Source organism: Colius striatus, chromosome 3, assembly GCF_028858725.1.
Source record: "Colius striatus isolate bColStr4 chromosome 3, bColStr4.1.hap1, whole genome shotgun sequence".
Taxonomy (NCBI): Eukaryota; Metazoa; Chordata; class Aves; order Coliiformes; family Coliidae; genus Colius; species Colius striatus.
The window spans coordinates 36,041,319-36,066,673 of NC_084761.1; the positions used below are offsets into that span (position 1 = coordinate 36,041,319).

The 25,355-nt window shown below is 36.6% G+C and overlaps 1 protein-coding gene across 1 annotated transcript in view; it reads right to left on the reverse strand.

Annotated features, from left to right (window-relative positions):
* The window catches only part of IQCM (IQ motif containing M), a 139,858-nt gene that overhangs the window by 94,856 nt on the left and 19,647 nt on the right, over positions 1 to 25,355 (reverse strand).

Here is a 25,355-nt window from a genome sequence, read left to right on the forward strand (position 1 = left end):
GTCTCCTCTTCTCCAAGCTAAAGATCCCCAGCTTCCTCAGTCTTTCATCATAAGGGAGATATTCAACTCCCTTCATAATCTTGATGGCCCTGCACTAAACTCTATCCCTATCCTTGAACTGGGGGGACCAGAACTGGACACAATATTCCAGATGCGGTCTCAAGAGGGCAGAGTAGAGGGGGAAGAGAACCTCTCTTGACCTACTAACCACAGCACTTGTAATACACCCCAGGATGCCATTGCCCTTCTTGGCCACGAGGTCACATTGCTGCCTCATGGTCATTCTGCTGTCCACCAAGACCTCCAGGTCCCTTTCCCAAACACTACTCTCTAACAGTTCATTCCCCAACCTGTACTGGTACATGGGGTTATTTTCCAAGTGCAAGACTCTAAACTTGCCCTTGTTGAATTTCATTAGATTTCTCCCTACCCAACTCTCCAACCTGTCCAGGTCTCGTTGAATGGCAGCACAGCCTTCTGGTGTGTCAGCCACTCCTCCCAGTTTAGTATCATCAGCAAACTTGCTGACAGTGCCCCCTGCTCCTTCATCAAGATCATTAATGAATATAATGAACAGTACTAGTCCTAGCACTGACCCCTGAGGGACTCCACTAGCTAGAGACCTCCAACTAGACCCAGTTAACAATCCACCTCACTACCTGGTCATGCAGCTTCTGCTTTCTCAGTTTTTCTGCAAGGATGCTGTGGGAGATGGTGTCAAACACTTTATTGAAATCAAGAGAAACCGCAACCACTGCACTAGCACCATCTATCCACCCAGTTACGTCTTCATAAAAGACTTTCAGGTTGGTTAAACATGACTTCCCCTTGGTAAAGCCATGCTGACTGTTCCTACTGACCCTCTTGTCCTTTAAATACCTGGAGATAGCACTCAGGACGAGTTGCTCCATCACCATTCCAGGGATGGAGGTGAGACTGACTGATTTGTTGTTACCTTGCTCCTCCTTCTTACCCTTTTTAAAGACTGGAGTGACATTGGCTTTCCTCCAGTCCTCTCCTTTTCTCCATGACTTGCTAAACGTGATGAAGAGTGATTTAGCAATGACTTCCGTCAGCTCCCTCAGCACCTGCAGGTGCATCCCATCTGGGCCCATGACTACTTTAAGTAATTTATTGCTAAGATGCTTTCTACTGTCACGAGAAGCTTCAAAGACTTGGAGATGTGCCATAGTTCTCTTCTGAGTTCAAAGATCAAGGCATTTGTCACTAATTGTTTTCCGGTGTAGTGGACAAATGCTTGAACTATGAATCAAAATTCTAGAAGACAAATTGTAACTTGCACCTAAAATAATTACAGAATCACGTAGAATCCTTTTATTTACGTGAATAGCTTGAAAAGACTGAAAAGGAACTGTTGGTCATTTACCATCTACAATTACAGAATTAGCATCCAAATCTGCTTGCCAACTGTTCTGCTGCAGCTGTGTAGATCTGCACAATGCCTATGGCTTTGTAAACTATAAGGATTGAGCTGTTATTTCCAACACTGTTAACATTTTTAATTCCTAGTCAAATGTACAGTTTTTTACGAAATACATAATGCTAAAAGTCATATTTTGTGTGAAAACACACTATCAAAAAAAAGGGAGTTAAACTAAAATAATAACTTACCTACAGACTCTTACAACTGAATTGATAATACAAACAGTAGTAGATAGACACATTGGAACTTTAAAGTGTCTCTTTCCATCTGAATGCTAACTTCCATGGCTTTTAATAATGTGTATTCATTAAAGTTGCCACGAAATTCCCTACCCCTCCTCCCCAGAAAAAGGTTTTTTTAATAATATAGAAATGCATTGAAATCAATCTTTTTCATAAGAACATACCAGGAAATGTGGTATTAGAGTTTTCCTGTCAGAACAAGGTAGCATAAACACCAGAAAAGCCAAGACATTCAATAACCTGAATTGTATGTGTATTTGCTACAGTGAAATTACTGAAAGTAATTTTAAAACTCTAAAAGCTCTTAACTTTGTCTTGATAGAGAATGAGTAGAAAGGAACTCTCCAAAGTTTCATCTCTACTGCCCTATGAGATAACTTGTCTATGTCTCAACAGAGGAAATAAAATATATATAATGAATAATTTAAATGCTAGATTTTGCATTTCAAGCAGTGTAATCGTCAGAAATGAAAACAAAATGTAGCTGAAGGTCTTTCCATCAATCACATTTAGAGCTTTCTTTTTTTTTGAGGGTATAACTGTGAATAGTAATTTTATAGTTAAGGTCATAAGCAACTGTATGCTGTAAAGTCAGTTGTAATTTTACTTATCACATCCAGATTGTGGTAAAACTAAACCAATCTGCTTGAAATATTGTTGAATTGAGAAGAAAATTTTTCAGATGTCCAGTTTTAATTAAGCAAGGCACTAGTCAGATGAAATGTTTGAGAAATTGAGATCTGAGTATTTCTCAAATTCTTGTCTTTTGCTGTTTTGTTTTCTTTTGGCGGTTATAATATATTGGATTTTTTTTTTTTAACAAAGTAACTTAGATGATGAATTTCATACTTGTTATCTTCTGGTAATCTTTAGCACTCTCTCCCTCTAGCCAAGAGCTTGCAAGATTTCTCATCAGACCATCTTATTATAATTAGAAAATATCATTTGCACTTATTCATGATTCCACTCTGACACAAAGAGAAACCTCTTCCATCAATCTTGATCTCTCTCCTGGCTAAAAAGTCGCCCAGGTATTTCAAATAACCTGACAGTATGAATCTGCAATCTCACCATTCTCATAATCTGATACACCCTCTAACATTTTCCACCGAACAAAGAACTGAACCATCTACCAGCTTAATTCATCTCCATACCAGCAGGGGCTGTGCATTCATTATTTTTACCAGAGATTCTATCAGACAACAGCAGCATTTTAATTTGTTTGTCAAATTTCAAAGAAATTGCAGTTTCATACATTTCACAAGGAATACCCTGAGTGGACTCATCAGCACAACAGTTTCTAGATAGGTCTAGTCAGTTTGTAAGTGATGCCTACTCTCTACTCTGAGACATGAGAATGCATCAAGCATGAGACTATCCAAGATTTGTATCTCTGGACAGATCAAATCCACTGTATTTGAATCCCGCTGTACAGGAACAACATTGTCAGATGAACAGGAAGGGAACTACCTGACTTATTAGATGCATGGGTATGTAGAATATGCACAGTATTTCTACAGATTTTTTTTCCCAAATTTTGAGAAAAGGTTTTTCAAAGGTAGTTAATTATGTTGGGAGGGCAAGTCCCATTGTGCTGCCTTACAGGAACAAAATTTTGAAATGTTTTCCTAACATTGTTTCCAGATTTATGTCAGATTCCAGATATAGTTTGATTTTTCAACCAAGATCCTCAAATCACTATAAGTTGAGGCAGAGGTAAGTTATTTGAAGAAGGCAGAGCATTCAGAAGAAAGGAGAGAAAGTCTTCTTACAATCAATAACCTTTTAATGAAAATGTATTTCAGAATAATTCTGATCTTGTAACCATCACAATCTTTTTTAGATCCACAGTAACAAAAATTATATGACAGATATAGACAAGTAGCTGCTCGAAAGACCAAGTGTACAATCAAATCCTTGCTTAGGTACAGCAGCTGTCTACACTACATATGTCTTTGTAAAATCAAATTCGTGCTGCAGATCTGATGGCAATGGATTGAATGGCTCTTCCTACTGAATTATACATGGAGCAATTTTTTTTTTTTAACTTACAATTTAATTTTATTAAATTTACATATTCTGATTAATAGTGCAGTGTAAAGAAATATTTAATATGCTCTGGCACTACTGTATAAATGATGTCTTACATCTATATTTTGTGCTATTCTATAAGATTAATTTATTTTAATGTTGTTTTCAAGTTACACTGTTCTTTTTCTCATATCGCACCAAAAATTGCATACTAAACTACCTCCTGCTTAATGTGATTTCTCTCAAGTTACACTATTCTATTGATAACTTTTATAGGAGATTTATTGTTTTAATAGAAGAAAAAAGATAAGCAGGGAAAAAAAATGCTTTTTATTGAATAAATATTTAGAACATACTAGAGAGGACAAATATCAAGCATGATGTTTGAAAAGGAATTTCTATCAAACAGCTTATCTGTATTAATATATATTCCATCAGATAGAAATTTCAGTTCAGATAATGCTACTAATTAGTTTTGGCTGATATCGGAGTATTTTGTATGTCCCATTTATAAAAGCTGTTTGCCCATCTGTTAATAGGTTGGAAGTGATTAAAGGACACTTATTTTGGCTGTTGCAAAGGCCAAATCATTTTAAAACTGCAAATGTGTGACAAAATCAGCTAAAGGTTTGCCAAGTTCAGGACCTGATTTTCTTAAAGAGTTGTAGTGTCTGCTTCTTTTCCCTCCTGCCTAAAGTATCCATGAATTTTCAGTATATAAAAACAAAAGATCAGCCTACTATGACAGGCCACAGCTACTACCTATCTATTTAAACAGAGGTTTTAAACAACTTTGGATGTTTTTACATCTCTAGCAAAAAAAAAAAAGCATTTTTCTTGCTTGTATATTAACTTCAGCATTATATTTAACTTTATAGCATTACTTCTGAGACCTTAACTAAAATGTGGTTTACAGGAGTACTTAGTATCACTGTCTTATTTTACCTGTGCCTTCTCTTCCTGCCTATTGTTTCATCAGTGTGCCTAAAAGAATAGGAAAATGAGAAATAAACCAACATGGAAAATATCAGAGAAGAGGGTAAAGATGTAAGATGGAAAGGACAGCCATGGGCAGTGAGCTATGAATCAACACCAAGCAGTTATTTCCATCTAGGGAAGAGTACTTCAGTCATATGTTTAGCTTAAATGAAGACAAGAATTAGACTTGTACAGGTAGTTGAAATAATCCTGTATATCATTTACATACTATGGCCTATCCAAAGGTAAATCGCATGTGCTAAATTAAACCCTGCTTTTTCTCCATTTTCTCTATCACTTGACTTGATGCTTTACAGTATCAGGAAAGAACACAATCTCACCCTTACTCCAGACAAAAAATTGCAATGGAGCTGTGAAGGGAGCATTCAAACAGATACTCTAATCCTGGTTTGTCTGCAAACCTCTGAATAATTTTTTCCTTGACTGGATTTAAACTGTAATATCAAAGTGAAAAGATCAGTAACTAATCCTAGTCTTATTTTCTTCATCTACAAATTTAATTTCATAAATGAGCAACATAAAGTGCTACCAACCTACATTAAAAATATACTAACGGTTTTGTACTACTTTATTGGAAAAGCACTTTCTTTAATGATTATGTGTCTTAAAAATTCAACAAATGAAAGGATTATCACTGAAATCATATTAATCTGCAAAGGATTAACAGCCTACTGTTGAAAGACTTCATGAACTGCAATAGGAGAAGATCTGAAATAAAAAATGCAAAGAGCTTTTCACATAAATAGTGCAAAGAGATTGTAAAGGTTGAAGCAACAAAAGTGAAAATGGACTGAAGCAAAGAATGCTGATATGAATCAAACACTTCAACACTGAAAATAAAATAACAGAATGGGAAATGTGCTATAAGATGTAACATCCTTACCACCCGTATACAGTTTACTAATTTTCTTTGTCCCTTTTCTGTGATAAGCTGCACTCTCATTATCATTCATAATGTTAAGCAGATTTAGATACATTATTTTAAATCCCTTGTTTAAAAATTAAACAGAATTTTATTGAACATTCTAAAGTTAATGAAACACTCAGATTTCATACTGATAGTCTTCTTTAAGGGAAAGAAAGAACCCCCACAGTTTATAAAACACTTCAACAGTACACAGCTTAGCTTTTAGAATTTCAAAAAACAAACAGATTGTTTTCTCTCTGATAGATTTTCCTTGCCTGTAGGACATTAATGAAACCATGGCCAGTCATTTCTTGTTATTCAATGGCCAATGGAGTTTATTTTATCAAATCTCATTCAGTAGTTATTCATATTCATGAAGTCACTTATGGATGTGTTTGATTTTAGATTTAGTACGATTTAACGATATGCTTAAAGTTAGGCACATACTTAAAATGTTATGCTGAATTTGGACGGAGACAGTTGCGTGCTTACCTGAGCTAAAGTTAAAATTAAGCATATGCTTAAGTGTTTTGCTGAATACAGATGGAGTGCTGAACTGGAGCCCAGTGATTACTCATAAGTGTCAGTATGTTCTCAATCCAGAAATTATCACTTTACAAATAAAATCTGAAGATATGTATATACATAATCAATATATGGCTGAGTAGAATTTTGATGACCAGCTAATTACAATTCATGCAGACTTAAGTTAAGAATGTGATAAAACACTTTTAAACTCAAAGATATATCCCAAATTGTTGAGTCAGGTTGTACACAAAATAAGACAAATATGTCAGTAAAACAACATGGAGGCATAAAGACAAGCCGCAAGAACAAGCAGAATAACAGCTTTCACTTTCAGTTGAAGTCACCGTTTTCAACCTCAGTGGGCCTTTCATAGTTAGTCTCAGGGCCTGATACTAAAATATTTCTATTATTTCTAATATGTCTAATATCCTGAGGCTGCAATCATGTTAATGGGAGGTTAATATATGCATCAAACAGATCTTATTTACTATATAGAAGAACCTAGAATCACTTGGAATGACCTGATTCTGAATTTTCACAACTTAATGACTTACAAATTCTATGGATTGGACTTCCAAATAGTGTATGAATGACTAAGACCTATTCACATTCTATCACACTTTTGTCAGTTTTCAGTATTAATTTCCAAAAGAAAACCTTTGAAATATAGGTCTGAAAATAGAACATCGGTTTCATCTGCTGTCATTTTTACAAAAGATGAATAGAATCATAGAATTATAGAATGGTAGGGTTGGAAGGGACCTTCAGAGATCATCTAGTCCAACCCCCCTGCAGAAGCAGATTCACCTAGATCAGGTCAAATAGGAACATGTCCATGCGGATATTGAAGACCTCCAAGGAAGGAGACTCCACAACCCCTCTGGGCAGCCTGTGCCACTACTCCATCACCCTCACAGTGAAATAGCCTTTTCTTATATTTAACTGGAATTTTTTGTGTTCCAGCTTCATCCCATTACCCCTTGTCCTGTTGCTAGTTACTACAGAAAAAAAGGGGTGTCCCAATCTCCTGACATCCATCCTTTAGATATTTATAAATGTTAATAAGATCTCCCCTCAGACTCCTCTTCTCCAGACTAAACAGCCTCAGTTCCGGCAGCCTTTCCTCATATTAAAGATGTTCTGTTCCCCTGATCATCTTTGTGGCCCTGCGCTGGACTCTCCAACACTTCCCTGTCCCTCTTGAGCTGAGGAGTCCAGAACTGGACACAGGACTCCAGATGAGGCCTCATCAGGGCAGAGTAGAGGGGGAGAAGAACCTCCCTTGACCTGCTGGACACACTCTTCTTGATGCATCCCAGGATGCCATTGGCCTTCTTGGCCACAAGGGCACACTGCTCGCTCATATTTAGCTTATTATCAATCAGGACTCCCAGGTCTCTCTCTGCAGAGCTGCTCTTCAGCAGTTTGACCCCCAGCCTGTACTGGTGCATGGGGTTGTTCCTTCCCAGATGCAGGACTCTGCACTTGTCCTTGTTGAACCTCATGAGGTTCCTCTCTGCCCAACTCTCAAGCTGGTCGAGATCCCACTGAATGGCAGCACAGCCTTCTGGGGAATCAGCCAGTCCTCCCAGTTTGGTGTCATCAATGAACATGCAGAGGGTACACTCTGCCCCCTCATCCAGGTCATTGGTGAAGAATTAGAACAAGACTGGCCCCAGAATTGATCCCTGTGGAACTCCACTGGCCACAGGCCTCCAGCTCGATTCTGTGCCATTGATCACCACCCTCTGCGCTCTGTCATTCAGCCAGCTCTCGATCCACCTCACTGTCCATTCATCCAAACCACACTGCTTGAGCATTCTGATGAGGATGTTACGGGAGACAGTGTCAAAAGCCGTGCTGAAATCAAGGTAGATGACATCTGCTGCTCTCTCCTCATCTAGCCAGCCAGTTATGCATTCATAGAAGGCTATCAGGTTGGTCAAACAGCATTTCCCCCTGGTGAAGCCATGTTGACTCACTCTGATAACCATCTTTTCCTTCATATGTTCAGTGATAACATTCATGATGAGTTGTTTCATCACCTTTCCAGGGATGGAGGCGAGGCTGACCGGCCTGTAGTTTCCTGGGTCATCCTTCATGCCCTTTTTGAAGACTAGAGTAACATTGGCCTTTCTGCAGACCTCAGGCACCTCGTCTGTTCTCTGTGATTGTACAAAAATGATGGAGAGAGGCTTAGCAATCACATCAGTCAGCTTCCTCAGCACTCTAGAATGCATCCCATCAGGACCCATTGACTTATGAGCATTAAGCTTGGTCAACAAGTCTTTAATAGGAATAGAAAAAGAGCATCTCATATTCCTTCTTTCTCACTTAGCACTGGATGCAGTGCTCTTCTTTTTTATGGCTTGGAAGTATTCAGTAATCTGGAAAGATGGAATAAAGAACTAGTTTATTGGATAGATCATTTCAAGAACTGCATGTGTACTGTAAAATGTTCTAAATTTAGTCAGGAATTCAAGCTTTACTGAGCTCGACTAAAAAGTTCAAAGAAATAAACCCAGCCTAGTCAGTAACCACAACTTTTAGGGAGGAACCTGGTAATACGTAGCTTTAAGCTCAGATGTAGAGGGTGATGGAGCACTGGAACAGGCTGCCCAGAGGGGTTGTGGAGTTTTCTTCCTTTGATGTCTTCAAGACCCGCCTGGACATGTTCCTATGCAACCTGATCTAGGTGAACCTGCTTTTGCAGGTGGGTTGGACTAGATGATCTCTAAAGGTCTCTTCCAACCCCTACCATTCTATGATTCTATGTACAGATTCAAAAAAGGAAAATATTGCTTTCTCCTTTCCATCTCCTTTGTGACTGCTCTCTGTCCTGCTACCTTGCAATTCTAATGGTGTTTTCATTTAATGAATTATGAAATCACTAAACTCACAAATATTTATATGGTCAATGTGTTTGGATTTTTCTGTGATGCATTTCTGACCTGGCTACCTCTTAGAAAGATGTATCATCTGTAAAACAAAAAGGAGAGAGAGAGAAAAAGCAAAAAAATACATTAAAAAAACAACTCAGTGTGTAACTGAAGCATGTACCTATGTCCCTCTCAGATGTCCTTACCATTTAAATTACTGTGTTCCTAAAACACTGTGATAAACTAAGCATGTTAGAGAACAGATATCTGATATCACATCAAAACATCACCCATTCAAATATTCTCTTCCTAACAAAGGCCAACAAAAGAGTATAGGCAGCCATAAGAAACATGGCATTTTCAGTGGTGATTCTTTTCCATTATAGACTTGTAATTATCAACAACAGTTTAGTGACTGAGCTAGAGGCAGTATCTATACTCTTATGTTTAGCAGCCAGTGAATAACCATTCATATTTTCTAATCACTTTTTGATCCTTTTTCTATTTTCAGGCTTCACAACACCTGTGGCTGCCAGATCCACAATTCAATTATGCATTACAACAAAAGGATTTTTGAGGTTTTATTCTAAACTTGCTATTTGATGACTTGAACAAGTCCCTCTAGTTTTTGAGATATTAGACCACTATATATTATTCTTTACTATCTTTTCCGCAACTTCCAAGATTTTATTCCTCATCCATTGTTTCTGTTGCCTAGATTTTATTATAATGAATAAATGGATGGTAAAACGATCTGTGATATCAGATTATCAGTATATACAGCATGAAACATTTTCCCACCTGATGATTCCCAGTTTATTTAATCTATTTTATGACAGGATTTTTTTCCACACCTCTGGAAATCCCATTCACTACTTTCTAGATTCCTTTTCTTTTCAGGACAGTATGACTGGCATGTGGTATTTAAGACATGGATGTACTACAGATGTACTATGAACTATATCCTGATCAGTAGCCAGCTACACAGGTTGTATAGACATTCTTAGTAACTTCCAACGACATTATCATCACTAGACCTAATCTCCGTAGTTTTCTGATCGGTTAAGGATTTGATGCATTCAATCGGCTGGAGGAAAGACTGCATGCCTGACAGGTGATTTGTTCCTATCCATTTCATCAAAAAATGAGTCCTATTGGCTGCATGTTTCCACATGTTTTTGGCTACCTTATGCTTCAGATCCTGCTCCCTAGTCTTATTTACTCAAATCAGAGTCCCATATTCAACTGTATACTAGCCTATTATGTACCATCTTAGGCCTTACTATACTCCATGGACTTTCTGACACTGTAGCCCAGCTCCCCCAGCACTTCTACTGATTCTTCTTCTGACCTTGTCATGGTTTGACATGACAGACATTTCTGGTAAGGGGGAAGGGGATGTAAAGATGGCTTATGTAAGAAGTTGCTCAAAACTCTGCTCCCCTCTGAGTCAGACGCACTTCTAGGGCTGAGCCAATTAGATGACTCCATGATCACTTTTAAAGAAGACACCAGAAGAGGAGGGTCCTTCCTGTTTCTTCCTTCTTCTGTATCTTCTTCTTTTCCAGCTGGTGGTGGTGAAATGAGTGGGAAGAGTGAGAGAAACAACCATGTGGACTCCAAGGTCAGTGAGGGAAGAGAGGAGGAGGTGTGCTGTAGCAGAGACTCCCCTGCATTCTACAGAGAGGACTAGTGAAGCTGAGATTTGTTTGCATTTTGCTAAAGATCCTGCACCAGGGGCAGTGACTCACTTTGCTAAAGACCCCTAGCCAGGGGCAGTGATTCTTTTTATTAAAGACCCCATGCCAGGAGCAGAGACTATGGCCAGAGGAGGCCCATATTTACAGAAGCTGTAACTGTGAGGAGGAATCCATACCAAAGAAGCTCATTAAAATTATGCCCAAAAGAGGCCACATCCCAAGGGAGGGACCCTGTATCTGCAGAAGCTGCAACCGTGGTGAAGAATCCACATCAGAGATATTCACGAAGGACTGTGTCCCATATGAGGGACTCTCTATTAGCAGAAGCCACAGGTGCTGGGAAGAACCCACACCAAAGAAGTTCATTAAGGACTGTGTCCCATGGGAGGGACTGTGTATTAGAGCAGGCAAAGAATGCCAGGAGTCATCCTCCTCTGAGAAGAGAGAAGTGGCAGAGCCCATCTGTGAGAGACTGACCACATTCCCCATTTTCTGAGCCATTGGGAGAGGAGGAGGTAGAGATATCAGGAGCAGTGGGCTGAGTCTGGGAAGAAGGAAGGGATAGGGGAAGGAGATCTTAAAGTGCTGATTGTATTTTTTCTCAATCGTCTTACTCCCTTTTTTCTTTTTGTTCTGTTCTGTTTCTTGGAGATAGCAGAATAAACATTCCTACTTTCCTCTCTAAGTCAAGTACTGGAGTCTGTTTTGCCCGGAACCATAATTGGCAGTGAGCCCTCCCTGCCCTTGTTTTAATCCACAACAACCTGAGTTATTTTTTTTTTTCTTCCCATTTCGCTGGGACCTCTGCCATCCTAACAAGAGTGGGTGTGAATGGGGGGTATTGAGCAAGAGATTGTTGTGGTGCTTCTGTGCTAGCTGCATCAAACCACAACAGACTTGATCTGTTACCAAATCCTGACTGGAGCTTCTCTCCTCACTACTACCTGCCTTGAAGTACTCTTACATGTTCAAGTTTTCCCTTCAGCCCTAAGATCTTTTCCTCTCCCTACCTCTTATTGTGTTTTGTACTGCCTTTGGCTAGCAATTTCAGACAACTAACCACAATGATTCCAAGTTCCTGCCTGTGTGAAAATGACCAATTCAGAGCTCATTCAGGTGTACATGTATACAGGGATTCCCTTCACTGAACTTTTTCAACATCTTTTCATTTACCAAAATGTTTTCATAAACAAATAAGAAAATACTATTCTGTTTAAAAAAAAAAAAACAGAATAATGTCAGCAATACGTTAAGTACAACTAAACCACTCTTTCAAGCATTCTATTTCAAGCAAGTCTATCCACAGATCCTGAATGCTAGACACCGATCACCCTTTTTTAATCAAATAATGCAGGTTTTAAAGGCTGCAAGTCAGTATGCTGACTTGTATTGCAGATTTCAAGCACTGAGGTATTAGTTACCCAACTGTTAGAGAAAAACTTTCTTCTTAGAAGATTGCTAATAAACTTCAAGAAACTGCAACTGCAAATAGAAAACCTGGCTCTGCACATCCATGTATATTTTAGGATCATCAGCCAGTAGTGCAATTAACTAATGGAGAGAGATAAAACTGGGGAGTGATAAAATGCATGCACATGTTCATAGTATCATTTAGTATTTCATTTTATAAAAGTATATTTATTTATTTATTTATTTGTTTGTTAAGTTCTGTGTCACCACTGAGTAGTCTTGTCCAGTTTGGTTGCCTTCTATATTAGCTTCCTATATTTTGGTCTTCATTGCTGTTTTCTATCTAGGGGTTTGACTCCTGAAGCTGCTCCTCCCAAAACTAGAATTGCTAAAGCCTATAATTACATGAATGCCATTCAACCATTTGGAAACCCTGTCAGGCATCTAATGTACATGCTGAAAGGCAATCTACATTTTTGTTCACGTGGTCTAAAGCCAAGCTAATGCCTAATAAAGCCACCACCTATGACTTAATGTGATAATGAAATTATACTTCTTGTGCAACTGGGATGTGATTAGCTATTTGAAAGCAGTGTGGATGTTGACACCAGCTGTCTGAGAGAAAACATGAGGAAAGAGTGGACACAGTGATGCAATAAACATACTACCTGCATAAAACTTCAAAAGTCATTCTCCAAAAACTAATTTCTTGGCAAAGATCCAACACTACAGGAAGTGACTTTGCACTATATAAATGGTTGGCTATAAATGTATTAAATGTAATGTAATGGTGGCTATAAATGTATTAATCCAAAACAAGATAGATACTTGATAAATTTCTAAGTTACTTTAAACGTATTTCAGTAATTCACATAAGATTTCCCATTTTCCAAGGGACTCTGAGGTTCTCCATCTGTTGTTATCAGTATATGGTTCTGATTACGAGCTGACAAGAGAAACTAAAATTCTACTATGCATGTGATCAGCATGTACCACGACCAGATCTCTGAATATCTCTAATATTCATGAATCAAGTTTTAAACACTTACAAGCATCATTCATTAAAAAAAAAATGACATTTTGAGAAGATAAACCTTTGATCAGCAGACTGCTGTCAGGCTTAATATAGCTGAATGAAAACTATTTTTTCACCTTACTTAAGCAAGGTACATTTTATCTTGCTTTCTCAAAGTAAGTTGTCCACGTATTTCAAAGTGTGTCCTCTTCTAACAATAGGGAAAATCATATCAGCCTCTGGAAGGTGGGAGGTGAGAAATACATGCAAAGATTCTTTAGAAGTTGCACTAGCCAGGCTATTTGATAAACTGTTATAAGAAAGGAGTCACAGGGCTTTATCTTCTCAGAATCTTCCACATAAAACAGTTCAGTGAAGCATGTGTTTGACTCAGAATGAGATGTGCCCACTTCACACTGTGATGAGCCCCTTGCCAATTGAGTTCAGTCTCCTGCTTCCCCCTTGCAAAGAAATTTAATTGGCTGTTATGGCAATTTGTATTCTGATAAGATTCCCGAGAGGAAAAAAAAAAAACCAAAACCACACAACAAAACACAAAAAGCACTCAAAACGAGAAACTATCTCATCTGAAAACTTCGTATAGTATTTTTCTTCTACAGCCCTCTGTTTATGCTGGTCCACCATCTCAGTGAGTAGCTACTCTTCAAACAGCCATTCCTCCCTTCAGACTTCCAATTTTTTACTAGAGCCATCCAAAAGTTCACAATTCTTTACCTATACTTCCCAAACTACCTTTCAGGTCTTCAATATATGGTCTAGTAGGTTGCATTTGCTTTCACATGTGGTTAACTCTCCTTTTTTAATTCAGTTTTATTCTGTCTGAGACAAGGGTGGCCTGCAATAAAGACCTTGCTTCTACTTCACAAGCCACCTGTTATCTTCTTCACCAACCTGCCAATTCCTCTATTGCTTCCTAGTCATACTGCTCCCCAGCCCACTGTGCCATCTGCACAGCAGGAATTCAAAGTGTTAGAAGTCTCAGCTTTGTCTCAGAGCCTGTGCTGCTTTGTGAGCAGAATAATTAGTCTGGAATGAAAGTATCTTTTATTAAAGAATACTGATTGCATGGAAAGCTACTCCAGATTCTGGGGTAGCAAACTGATTTATTGCCTTCCAACTCTGTCTTGTTCCTGTTTTGTACAGGGCCCAAGATCTGTTTGTGAATATCTTAGATTTTCTTAACTATGACAGGATATACATGCATACCATAATTACATTAATCTACAAAAAATAATGAAAATTTACTCAAAATACAATTTTTAAATTTCCATCAATTTATGAAAGCAGCATTTCCAGCATTTCTGAAATTGGGGAAAAACTGAAATGCAGGACCCTGATGACTCCAAAGGATAAGACTTCTGACCCAAAGTTTTAAAAAACAAAAAAAAAAAAAAAGAAAAGAAAAAAACACTAAAAAACCCACAGAAAAACTTTTACAGAAAGACCACAGATCACTGCAGTCCAAAAGAAAGTGTAGAGTGTTCTATAAAAGCCTGGAAGAGGGGACTAGGTTGCAACCGGACATAAAATTCATCTCATCTGCTATAGTTAGTGGTACCATGCCACAGAAACTGAAGACCTTAGCCTTGGTCCCAGTGTCTCATCATGCTGGTCACAAGTAGAAATTCCACAATAAGTAGAAAATAGTTAATATTTCAGACAATTCTCAATTGCAGTAAAAATTAAAAGACTACAGAGGAATATGGAGAGATTAAGTAATAAAAGGAAACAATGAAGTGATCTTGATTGGCGTGACACAGAGTACATCAGGAGCTTAATAGCACTTTAAAACAGGGAGTGAAGTAAAGGTTAATCTTAAGACTGAACATAAAGTGCATTAAAGAGGTTGTTTTGGATCATCTACAAAGAGTTTCTGCCAAGCCTACAAGGTAGCACAGGAAAAACACCTGTAGTTGCATTCTGGAACTTTGAAACTGGTATCACTCATCAATGGGAAGAATAGAAGCTGATCATTCTATTGTGAATACGAGATAATAGATTGGAAAAGGATGTTTCATATTTTGTTCAGTTCAGATTATTATTCTGTCTAAACTGTTGAATTTGAACTATGGAATCACTTTGCATGATAAACAGTAGAATTCCTTATCAGTCTTGAATCATAATGCAGAAATGGGTAATACACATCAAGCTTTGAAAGAGCTTTCATTTTAAATAAATGTCTCCTATTTTAGGTCAAGTGTAAAACCCTACCAAAGTGAAAATTGCAAACAAACCAAGCAATTTCAGCTCTTAAAATACCACAGCTGTATTCTATCTCTTCCCAAATAAAGTAAATCAGTAACTCAAAAAAATGGCATTCTGGTAACCTGACATCTTGACTACAATACATTTTTCCTCAGGTGTCTTTTGCTGAAAGATTTTATTAAACATATTTTAAAGTTTAATGAACTAGTCTCATTTTTTTTTCCTTTGTTTCTGTTAATTTTTCAGGGAATACATAAAAGCTATTCTGAAACAACAGTATCCCTTGTGTGCAGATGTAAGCACAGCTACAGGCACTTTCTGAGCACACTTCCTGTTTTATCCAGATTGATAACCTACAGTATCTTTGTTGCCTTTCCTCATTAAAGAAAATTCAATCACTCTTGGAAATGTTCCACAAGGGGATTTTCTTTCACATGAAATGTTCAGTAGCAAAGGTGTCTTTGTGAACACCACACTTTCTGCTTCTTGTTCCCTACTTCATGTAATGACTACATTTTAATCCAGGTTAGTTTTTCTTCTTGATAGATTAGACATTGTAGTTGACTCTAACCAAACAAAATGCCATGAAGCAAACACAGAAGTTTATATGGTACCTTACCTACCAGGAACAGGAGTATTGCAAATGCAAAGCTAAAATGATGCTGAAAATAACTGAAAGGTTGTGCTCTAAATTCAGTTGTGAAAACAACATAACTACACTGTCAATACAAGCCTACCATTAAAGTCTTCTTTCAATAAGATATTTCAGGTATATTTATCTATACAAATAAAGAGTATTGTCCTGTCTTTGGATAACATGCTCATTGCAGGCTCACTCAAAACTTTGCAAAACATTTAATGACTTTTGAAGCTCCATTTTGGGCTGTTGCAGACAGAAAAAAAAAAAAAAAAACCATAAAAATAAATCAAGAGTTTCTACACAGTGACTAAGGCATTCACTTGTGAAGTTGAAAACGCATATTGAATCAAATGCCCTAAATGAACAAGCAAAGTGATTTAACTTTTTTTACAGCCTACCCAAAACCCCCTGTGCATGCTTGTTTTCATGAAGGTGCTCAAATTTCTGGTTTTCCCCGTTCTTCCCCAGAGCAGATATTCTAGGGCTGAGAAATTCTTCTTGAGAAAAATGCCATTTAAAATCATTTTGGGGCAGGGAGGAACATTTCATCTTTAGACCTCCAGGATTTGCCTAAATCCGGGGTATATTTTTCAGTAATTTTCTCCTTGTAGAGGAAGTGCTGTCTTATCATTGCTAAAAAAAAAACCCACAAACCACTTTTCTACAAGCACTACACACTAAAGGCAGACCTTGCTATTAATGCAAGTGTTTGCAGTGTAGCGAGAGAAACTCTGACTCCCTAAATTCTATAAACTCACTATGAGACGTAGTTTCTCATGCTTAACTCAACCTTAACACCAAGCAAATTTAGTACTTAAGACATTCTTTATTTAATAAAAGGTAAGGCCAGGCATTTTGATGCAATATTACAAGCAACATACTACAAATATATGTAAAATGCAATTGTAACTTAGACTTAAGGATCAAGTGCCTCTCTAAGCCAGAGGTAACCTGTTTTATCAGACTCCCCAAGACTCTTCCATGCTATCAAAGGTGAAAATTTACTGCATTTGGTAATACTTCTTCTGAACTTTTTTTCTGATCTAAAGTTGCTTAAGGATACTAATCCCATTCCATCCTGTCTGATTTTTATTTATTTTTGCCATACTATTTTATAACTGTGAGTGTAATCTGTGGACTTTTTACTATTCCTCAGGAATACTTCCTCAGAAAGGTTTGCACATCATCAGCTACCAAGGGTTACTTCACTCTTATTTCATAAATCTACAGGATTCTTCAGTTAATGCCTTTATTGCAGCTTAAATGATCTTAACATAAGTTCCTAAGACATTTCAATAGTTAGAATACTCTCAAGGCTGAATGGTATCCTTTACTTTTAGTTACTGCTGATTTAAGCTCGTAACAGAGACTAAATATGACATCTTTGGGCATGCCATTAATATTGACAATAGACTTAGGAAAACAATAGTGTCAAATCTAGAGACATGCTGTGTCTGTCTCTGTCCTTGTAATCTTGAATCATTTTGACTGATGAGTACTGTTTAAAAAAAACATGTAATGAAATGTTACCAAAACAATCTTTTCTTCAATAAATCAGTTTCATACTGTAAACTACATTTTAGATTCAGTATCTTCACTGATGAATGTCATCCTATAAATCTTCAGACTGACACACTTTCTAGTACAGTTTTCAAACCATAAACAACAATATGAGTCATCAATTTGCAGGTAATTTCTGAGGCCACTTGTAAAATACAAATTTTAAGATGGAGAACAAGTAGACCTCAAAATGTGTTGTTTAGTCTCCACAGATGCAGTTATTTACCCTTTCAAACCTTTTCAAATAGAATACAATATTAATTTCTTAGCTAGCCCATTTTTTACACTGAACCAATTCTAACTCCAATTTAGTCCCTAGCTGTGGTTTCTCATTACTTATAATGTAGATAAGGAGTTGAGTAAAGGAGAGCCAGTAGTGCACTGATGTAAACAAGAATCTATGTCTAGCAGGAGATTGCTGTCAGATTTCCTCCAAAATCTGTGTCAATAGTGAATATAATGCTTCTGTTAGCATTCAGCATGGAGTAAGAGTATACTAGTAAAGTGGCAGATAGTTGGAGAATGGCACAAATAAACCTGGAAGATCCAGGCATCATAGAGGAAAAGAAGAATTGGATGATATTGCAGACTGGAGTTATATAAGCAGAGTGAACAATAAAAATGCCATTTTATAAATTCATTGATGAGAATAAATTCTATACAAGTTTTTTAGTTAGAGATAATGATAGAGGAAGACAAGGTCTCAGCAATTTCCAGCATGACAATAAGCAATAGTTGAGTAAAAGTAAATTTCATCCTAAAACTATCAGAGGAAAAAATTACTGCTACCTATGAATTGTTATATTTTGTATCATTGTGGTGATGGCTTTTAGGACAGCTATGGCAATGAAGAATGTCTCAAATGAGAGGAAAAAGGAACTAGTTTCACCTTGTTTATCCCAGAGGATCAAAGGTTGCCTGTGGACATAATTGATTCAGTCAGGAGTGGGTTTAAAAAGTCATGGAGAGAGAAGCACTATGAAATCACATGGCAATGTTGACAAAATAGAGAGTAAGTACAAACTGCCCTTGCCTAAAATTAGGATGAAAACTAAATTTCTGACCACCAAAGGAGACAAGAGCTCCTGTGTTTTTATGGTGGCAGTGGGAGAAAAATTTTTAAAATAACTAAGTTAAAACTAGTGCTTAATAAATATCTAAATGGCTCAGTCACCTACAACAAGGCCCTGTATTAATTATTTGAAAATACCCTTGTAAGTCCAAAGTCACTCCCGTTGTGAGTTAACTGACTGTTAGGACAATTTATAGAGAACTGAACTACAATACAGAAAGAAAAGTTGTCTTTTATATAAGGGCTAGGTTCATAGTGTTTTCCAAAGAATGGAGATAATTTTCTGACTGTATCCATCTGACTAGGAGTCATTTAAAAGTAGCTATCATTATAAGATGCCTTTAAGGATAACATTTCTCAATTCATGAGGTGCTAAAATTTCAGCTGCCACTATCCCGAATCTTGTCTAACTCAATTTAAGCTATCAAATCTTCTCTATTCTTTTACATTGTGATTTATTCACAGATGCTCCCTTTTTAAGAATAAAATGAACATCTAGAGAATAAATAAAACATCCCTTCCTCTTTCTTGCAAACCTTTCAGTCTTCACAAGTGTTTTCTGACAGGCTAAGATATGTTTTAAATTATTTTATTAAATAGTAGGATCTATTCACTTCTAAGGTCAAACACAATACTTTAAGCATGGAAGTTACCTCCAACAGCTGCTTGCTACGTTGTTACTTTTAACATTTATACTTTCTACCTCAAAACCGTGTAGTTCCTAAATCCTGTGTATAGAATGTAAAAAGTTTTGTTGAGTGTTTCTATTGCTTTCTGATCTTTACCTCATTTTAACTATAGGATTTGAGAATCTGTAGTCTTTGCAGTGTTTGGCATTTCTCATAAAATATTTGGAAAAATTACTTTAAAGGTATGGTAATCTAAATAACTTGTTTTCTGCCTTACATTACATGAGGCTAGGCCAAGTATTTTCAGCTTTATTTGCCCAATGGGGGGGAAAAAAAGGCTTATATTTCCAGATGACATGTTGTAAAAATCAGGTTGGTGAAATAATAAGATAGCCATGCCATTAAGATAGAGATACTTGGAAACCTGTCCCCCTTCTTAAAGAAAAGGACAATCTAGATAAAGTTACTTCAACTTTGAAATTAGCATGTGTTATCTAACACAAGGTGACTCTTAGCATTGAAAAGTCTGTGTACTCCACATTTAGTGTTTAGTTTAGTTTAAAACAGGGATCTGTATGTAATACATAATATCCACATACATTATGCAATAGACTTACTTTCATGAATGTTCCATTCAAATTAGTGCACCAGTACCGAAGAAATGCCTTGTCCATAGTAATGGACTCACAGTACTCATAACAATTTAAGGATCTCTGATAAGCTAAGAATTTTCCAGACCCAAATACTAGCTACTGATCTAGCTATAAACAGTGTTTCCCCTGTGTTGATAACAACATTGTATATAATATTGATCACTTACATTACAAAAATGAAAGAATTTCTAATGTACACAGAGATGAAAAATATATCATTTTACAGACTTTCTCATCCATCTTGCTTTTCTGCTTTGCTTGGCTGTACTCTTTCACAGAATTTGGTGCAATCGTGCCTCTCCAGTCTTGGCATTCTTTGCCTGCTGGGAAGATCGGTGTGTTTTTGAAAAAGATGTCATTTATTCAAATTAATTCATATTATTTATTTGTATTCTAGCTATTGAATTAGAAGCTTCAGTTTTCAGAACTGAAAATGGGCTAATGAAATTAAAATCTTTATTGTGCCATCTTTGTCCATTATTTGCACAACAAAAGAAACTGCCTTACTGAAAGAGGTTCACAGTCATTCTTGTCCAGGATTCATTCTCCAAAAATAGCAAACTCTAAAAACTTCTGAGAAAATTTTAATTGCAAACTGTACAGAGAAATCTCCAATCAACAGAGTTCCATCTCTCAAGATTGGCTGGTCTTCAGTCACTTTTGTAAAAGGTATGGGGGTTGGACTAGATGACCTCTAAAAGTCCCTTCCAACCCCTACCATTCTTTGATTGTATGATTCTATGAAAAAAAAAATTGAAAAGAAGACACGATTTTTAAAAAAGGAAACAAATAAATGAAGGTTTATTTTCATTTAAAAATTCCTTTTGTTTTTCTGTTAAGAAAATGGGAGCACAAGAAGATAAAAATCCTTATATGTGTTTTCTTTACTACTCAGCATCCCTGATGTTACTTGTTTAAATTTCCCTTCTTTATAGAAAGCTTTCCTGAAGCTTTTTCTCAGTAAACTTTGTCAATGCCTTGGACTGGAAAACAACTATCCTGCTTCTGTCACATGCTTTTTGGAATGCTTTGACCAGGACTGCACACTGGATTTCAGATAAGGCTGCACTGTTAATTTATTGAAAAAAAACAATATTCTTTCCCTATTTGTCATATTAACCTCTAAAAATATACTATGCTTTCTTTGATTCTACTAGGAAAAATACTTATATAAAATAGCAGATAAGAGCTTAGCCTTCTACTCAAAACCAACAGAAAATTCTGCCAAAGATTCACCAATGATAAAAGCTGAAAAATACTAAGGAGAGATGAACATGGAAAGAATGACATGACACAATGGTTAAGACTCAGAATATCTGTTTTCATATTCTGTCAGATACATTCTGCAACCTCTGTCAGCCTAGGAGTTGCCATCACTGCCAGATAGATACAACATTCTCTCTAATGTTACACACTTTTATTCCTGCAGGGAACTGATGGTAGTTTCATGATTGCTATCAGGAGAGATGAGTTTCCTAACTGGGAATGTTACTTAGGATGGAATGATGTCCTACGCTATATTTAAAAAAAACCACATTTTTTACTGTGAACGTAACAGAACCCTGGCACTGACTGCCCAGGGAGGTTGTGGAGTCTCCTTCCTTGGAAGTCTTCAAGATCCTCCTGGACACATTCCTGTGTGACCTGATCTAGGTGAACCTGCTTCTGCAGGGAGATTGGACTAGATGATCTCTAAAGGTTCCTTCCAACCCCTACCATGCTATGATTCTATGATTCTATGATTCTATGCATTCTGCTCTATATTTGATAAAGCAAGCACGTCATAACATTAGGAAACATGCAGCTAAATCATGTTAAGTCTCTATATGTAAGAAAGAATGGGATTTAAAGATACATCTCTTTCTTTTGTGCCTTTATTTATTTGGCTGAGCACCACATCTCTGTTTAGTGGGATGGATTTTACAGCTTCTGAGTCTTTGAATGCTTAACTCAGAGGATCCACTACAAAAGTCAGTTATCTAAGTCAGTTCTAAAAAGATCAATCAGTTAGGAAAAACTGTAGAATATAATCTCTTGTCTGTATTTGCATGACTTCCTCCTCTATGAAAAGAAATTATATTTTAAAATTGTCTGAGACACCTAGGTATGAAAGATATAGGCATCATGTACCTATCACAGGCAAATATCTCAATGCAGAGACATTCAGAGGTCACAACATATTGGGGATTACTGCTTCAATTGTTTATTCCTACAGCTTTATGCAAATATTTTAGGTATATATGTATATATGGTAAGAGATTATATACATATATAAGAATTAAAACTTCAGTACAGTATAAAAGTATTTAAATATTCCAGAAGAAACATAATATTACAATGTCTATTCAGTTCTTAGGTAATACGAGATATAAGAACATTCACAATCTCATTAGAAATTCACAATAATTGAAGCTATAATTTCACACTAATAAATTCTTTTGTTATAAACTATTTTTATTTTCAAAAACTTCATCTGAAAATATTTTCTGATTTACTCTTTTAATTGACACATGATTCATTTGATTATATAATTCAAAAATATACAAATACTCACCTATCCATCTAATGGAATTTTGACCAATCGAAAAGACCTAAACTCCTCTATGGATCAATGAAGAAATTAAGACCTGGTGGGTTTTCCTAAAATTTTTGGTGCTCAGACTACATTCTGACATGCTAAAACATTACTAAAGTCGAATTTTTTAGCCTCAGTTTCCATCTATTTTGTGATATGCAGATTTTTTTTTATATGCAGAATGCAAACTTTCTGGTACGGGAACTACTTGTGTTCACATGTAGGTACAGCAACTACCAATGCAAAAATTACTGTTTCTATTTCCAAGCTTTCACATCTCCAAACTTTGACTTTTCGATTAATTTCACTGAATCATTATGATTGGAAAAGACCTTTAAGATCATCAAGTCCAGCAACTAACAACGCTGCCAGGCCTGTTACTAAACTAAACCATATCCCTCAACATCTCATCTATGCATCTCTTGAATGCCCGTAGGGATGGTGACTCCACTACCTCCCTGGACAGCCTGTTCCAATGCTTAATAATCAGTATGCAGTATAAAAGTTCTTCCTAATATCCAATCTAAGTCTCCCCTGGTGCAAATTGAGCCCATTTCCTTATGTCCTATCATTCATTACTAGAGAGAAGAGGTCGACCCCCACCTCACTACAAGTCCCCTTCAGGTAGATATAAGAGAGTGATCATGTCTCCTCTCAGCCTCCTCTTCTCCAGGCTAAAAATCCCCAACTACCTCAGCCACTTCTCATAAGACTTGTTCTCCAGACCCTTCACCAGCTTCATTGCCTGTCTCTCAACACACTCCAGCACCAACATGTCCTTCTGTGAGGAGCCCAGAACTGAACACAGTATTCAAGGTGCAGCCTCAGCAGTGCCAAGTACAGGGGGACAATCACTTCCTTGGCCCTGCTGGTCACACTGTTGACACTTTTGATTTTAACTTTCAGCCAGTGCTATCTCCTTTGGACTGCTGCAATTTTACTTTATGGTTGCCTATGTAAATTAGATTTCACTAACACATGATGACAACACTCGTCTTCGTTTTCCCTCACAGATGTGTATTTAGACTACACCAGAGCTTGTTAAGAGTTTTCAAATGCAAGAATTCTGGTTTTGTAAAGTAAATTATATAGAAATTCTCAGTCCATTTATTTTATTTCTTCTGATTCATAACTTTCATTTCATTTTTACCGATTTACATGTTGTTGCAGACAAAGCACTTGTAACATCAAACTATGTTGTCTTTCCAGTAACCTCTTTTTCTCAACCAAAGGTCTGTTACATTTCCTAATAGCACAGTTACTGTCGATATCACACTTCCAACGCCAAGCAGCCAGTGTAAGATGTAATGATTCATGGTATAGAAATAGCTATTGAATCAGCACTAATTGTACTTTTGGTGTCAGGTTCAGCAGTGACAACATAACCAATCCTCTCTACCCCACAGAAAAGGAACTGACCTCAGGTACAAGATATTTTCTAGAATTCATTTGCTCTGTATCACAGCCACATTTTTAAAACCCAGGTATTTAAAATAAAAATATTCTTCATTTCCTTTCATTAAAGTATTACGAAACATCCTTCTATATTCTAAACACAAATATATATTTAAAAAATAGTTTAGCGTCTTTGGAAAAATATCAATTTGTTTACCAGAAATGTACCAGGCAGGCTGTGAACAGAGAAGAATAAGGCCTCTGAAAGTGTACTCACAAAGGTTTCCTTTTCAGAGTTGATATTACAAGTAATTAGCTTGACATTTAATAAATGACATTTCTAAGAACTGCTAAAGCTGACTTAACAAGCAAACAAAACAACTTTGTTTTGTTTAGAAAAGGTAGTTGCATTGTTGCACATTTTATGTTAAATGCTTTTGTCAGCTCATGTTGAAAACATCTACATGCATAAAATACTTGAAATAAACATTATATCTGCAAACTGAACTTTCTATTATGGTGCTCTCTGCTTAGCACAAACTTTGATAAAAGGTCTTGTGGTAAAGCTAATACATATTGCAAGTGAGTGGGCCCATATAAAGTTATAATAAATTAACTCTGAATTAAAGTTTGTGCGGTTTCGTAAGCATGTTAAACCACAAACAAAGCAGACTGCATTTTACATTTTGGTTTCAAAAAAGTAGAAGATAGACTGAAATCATCTATCTTTAAACATTTCCTATGCTTTAGAACTGATACTGATATTGGTAGGTAAAGTAATCACTTTGAAAGATCAAAAATGTGTGTGTTAGTCTAGTTAACCAATGCAGGGGATAGGTTTTTTGACGTGTAACACATTTCAAGGGCACTTAGATAACCACAGCAATTCAAGAAATATATCTGGACTTTGGTCTCATTTCCTGACTGTGTTAACAAGAATATTAAGTGTTTATATCATGATGGTCTCATCTGCTTCCAAGTGCCTGTAATATCAGAGTAACTTTCATCTAGTTCAGTTGCTTGGTTAACACACCTTCACTGGTTAAACATGGGGTGAGGTACATTTACAAAGTCATCCTGTTCAAAAGGAAACATGAGCAAAACCACCAAACTTTTTTTTCCTAATGCTGGAGTTCAATAATGATAGGGTTTACTGAACCAAGCAGTGTATCTGTCTCAAAGCAATATTCGCATGTACACAAAAACTCATTTAATATCTGAAGTATATAACATACAAAAGAAAGATAAAATGCTGGAATGAGTGAAAACAATGCCAAATGTCCAATCTATTATATCTTTAAGATTTTGAGAGAAAAAGAAACATATGCCTTTTTCTCTTTCCTTACTTTCTTCATTAATATCTTTTATAACCTAAGATAACAAGATTGTGAGCTCCATAAGCATCAAAAAAGTCTTAAAGTGAGAAGAAAAATAATTTTTTTGCAAAACC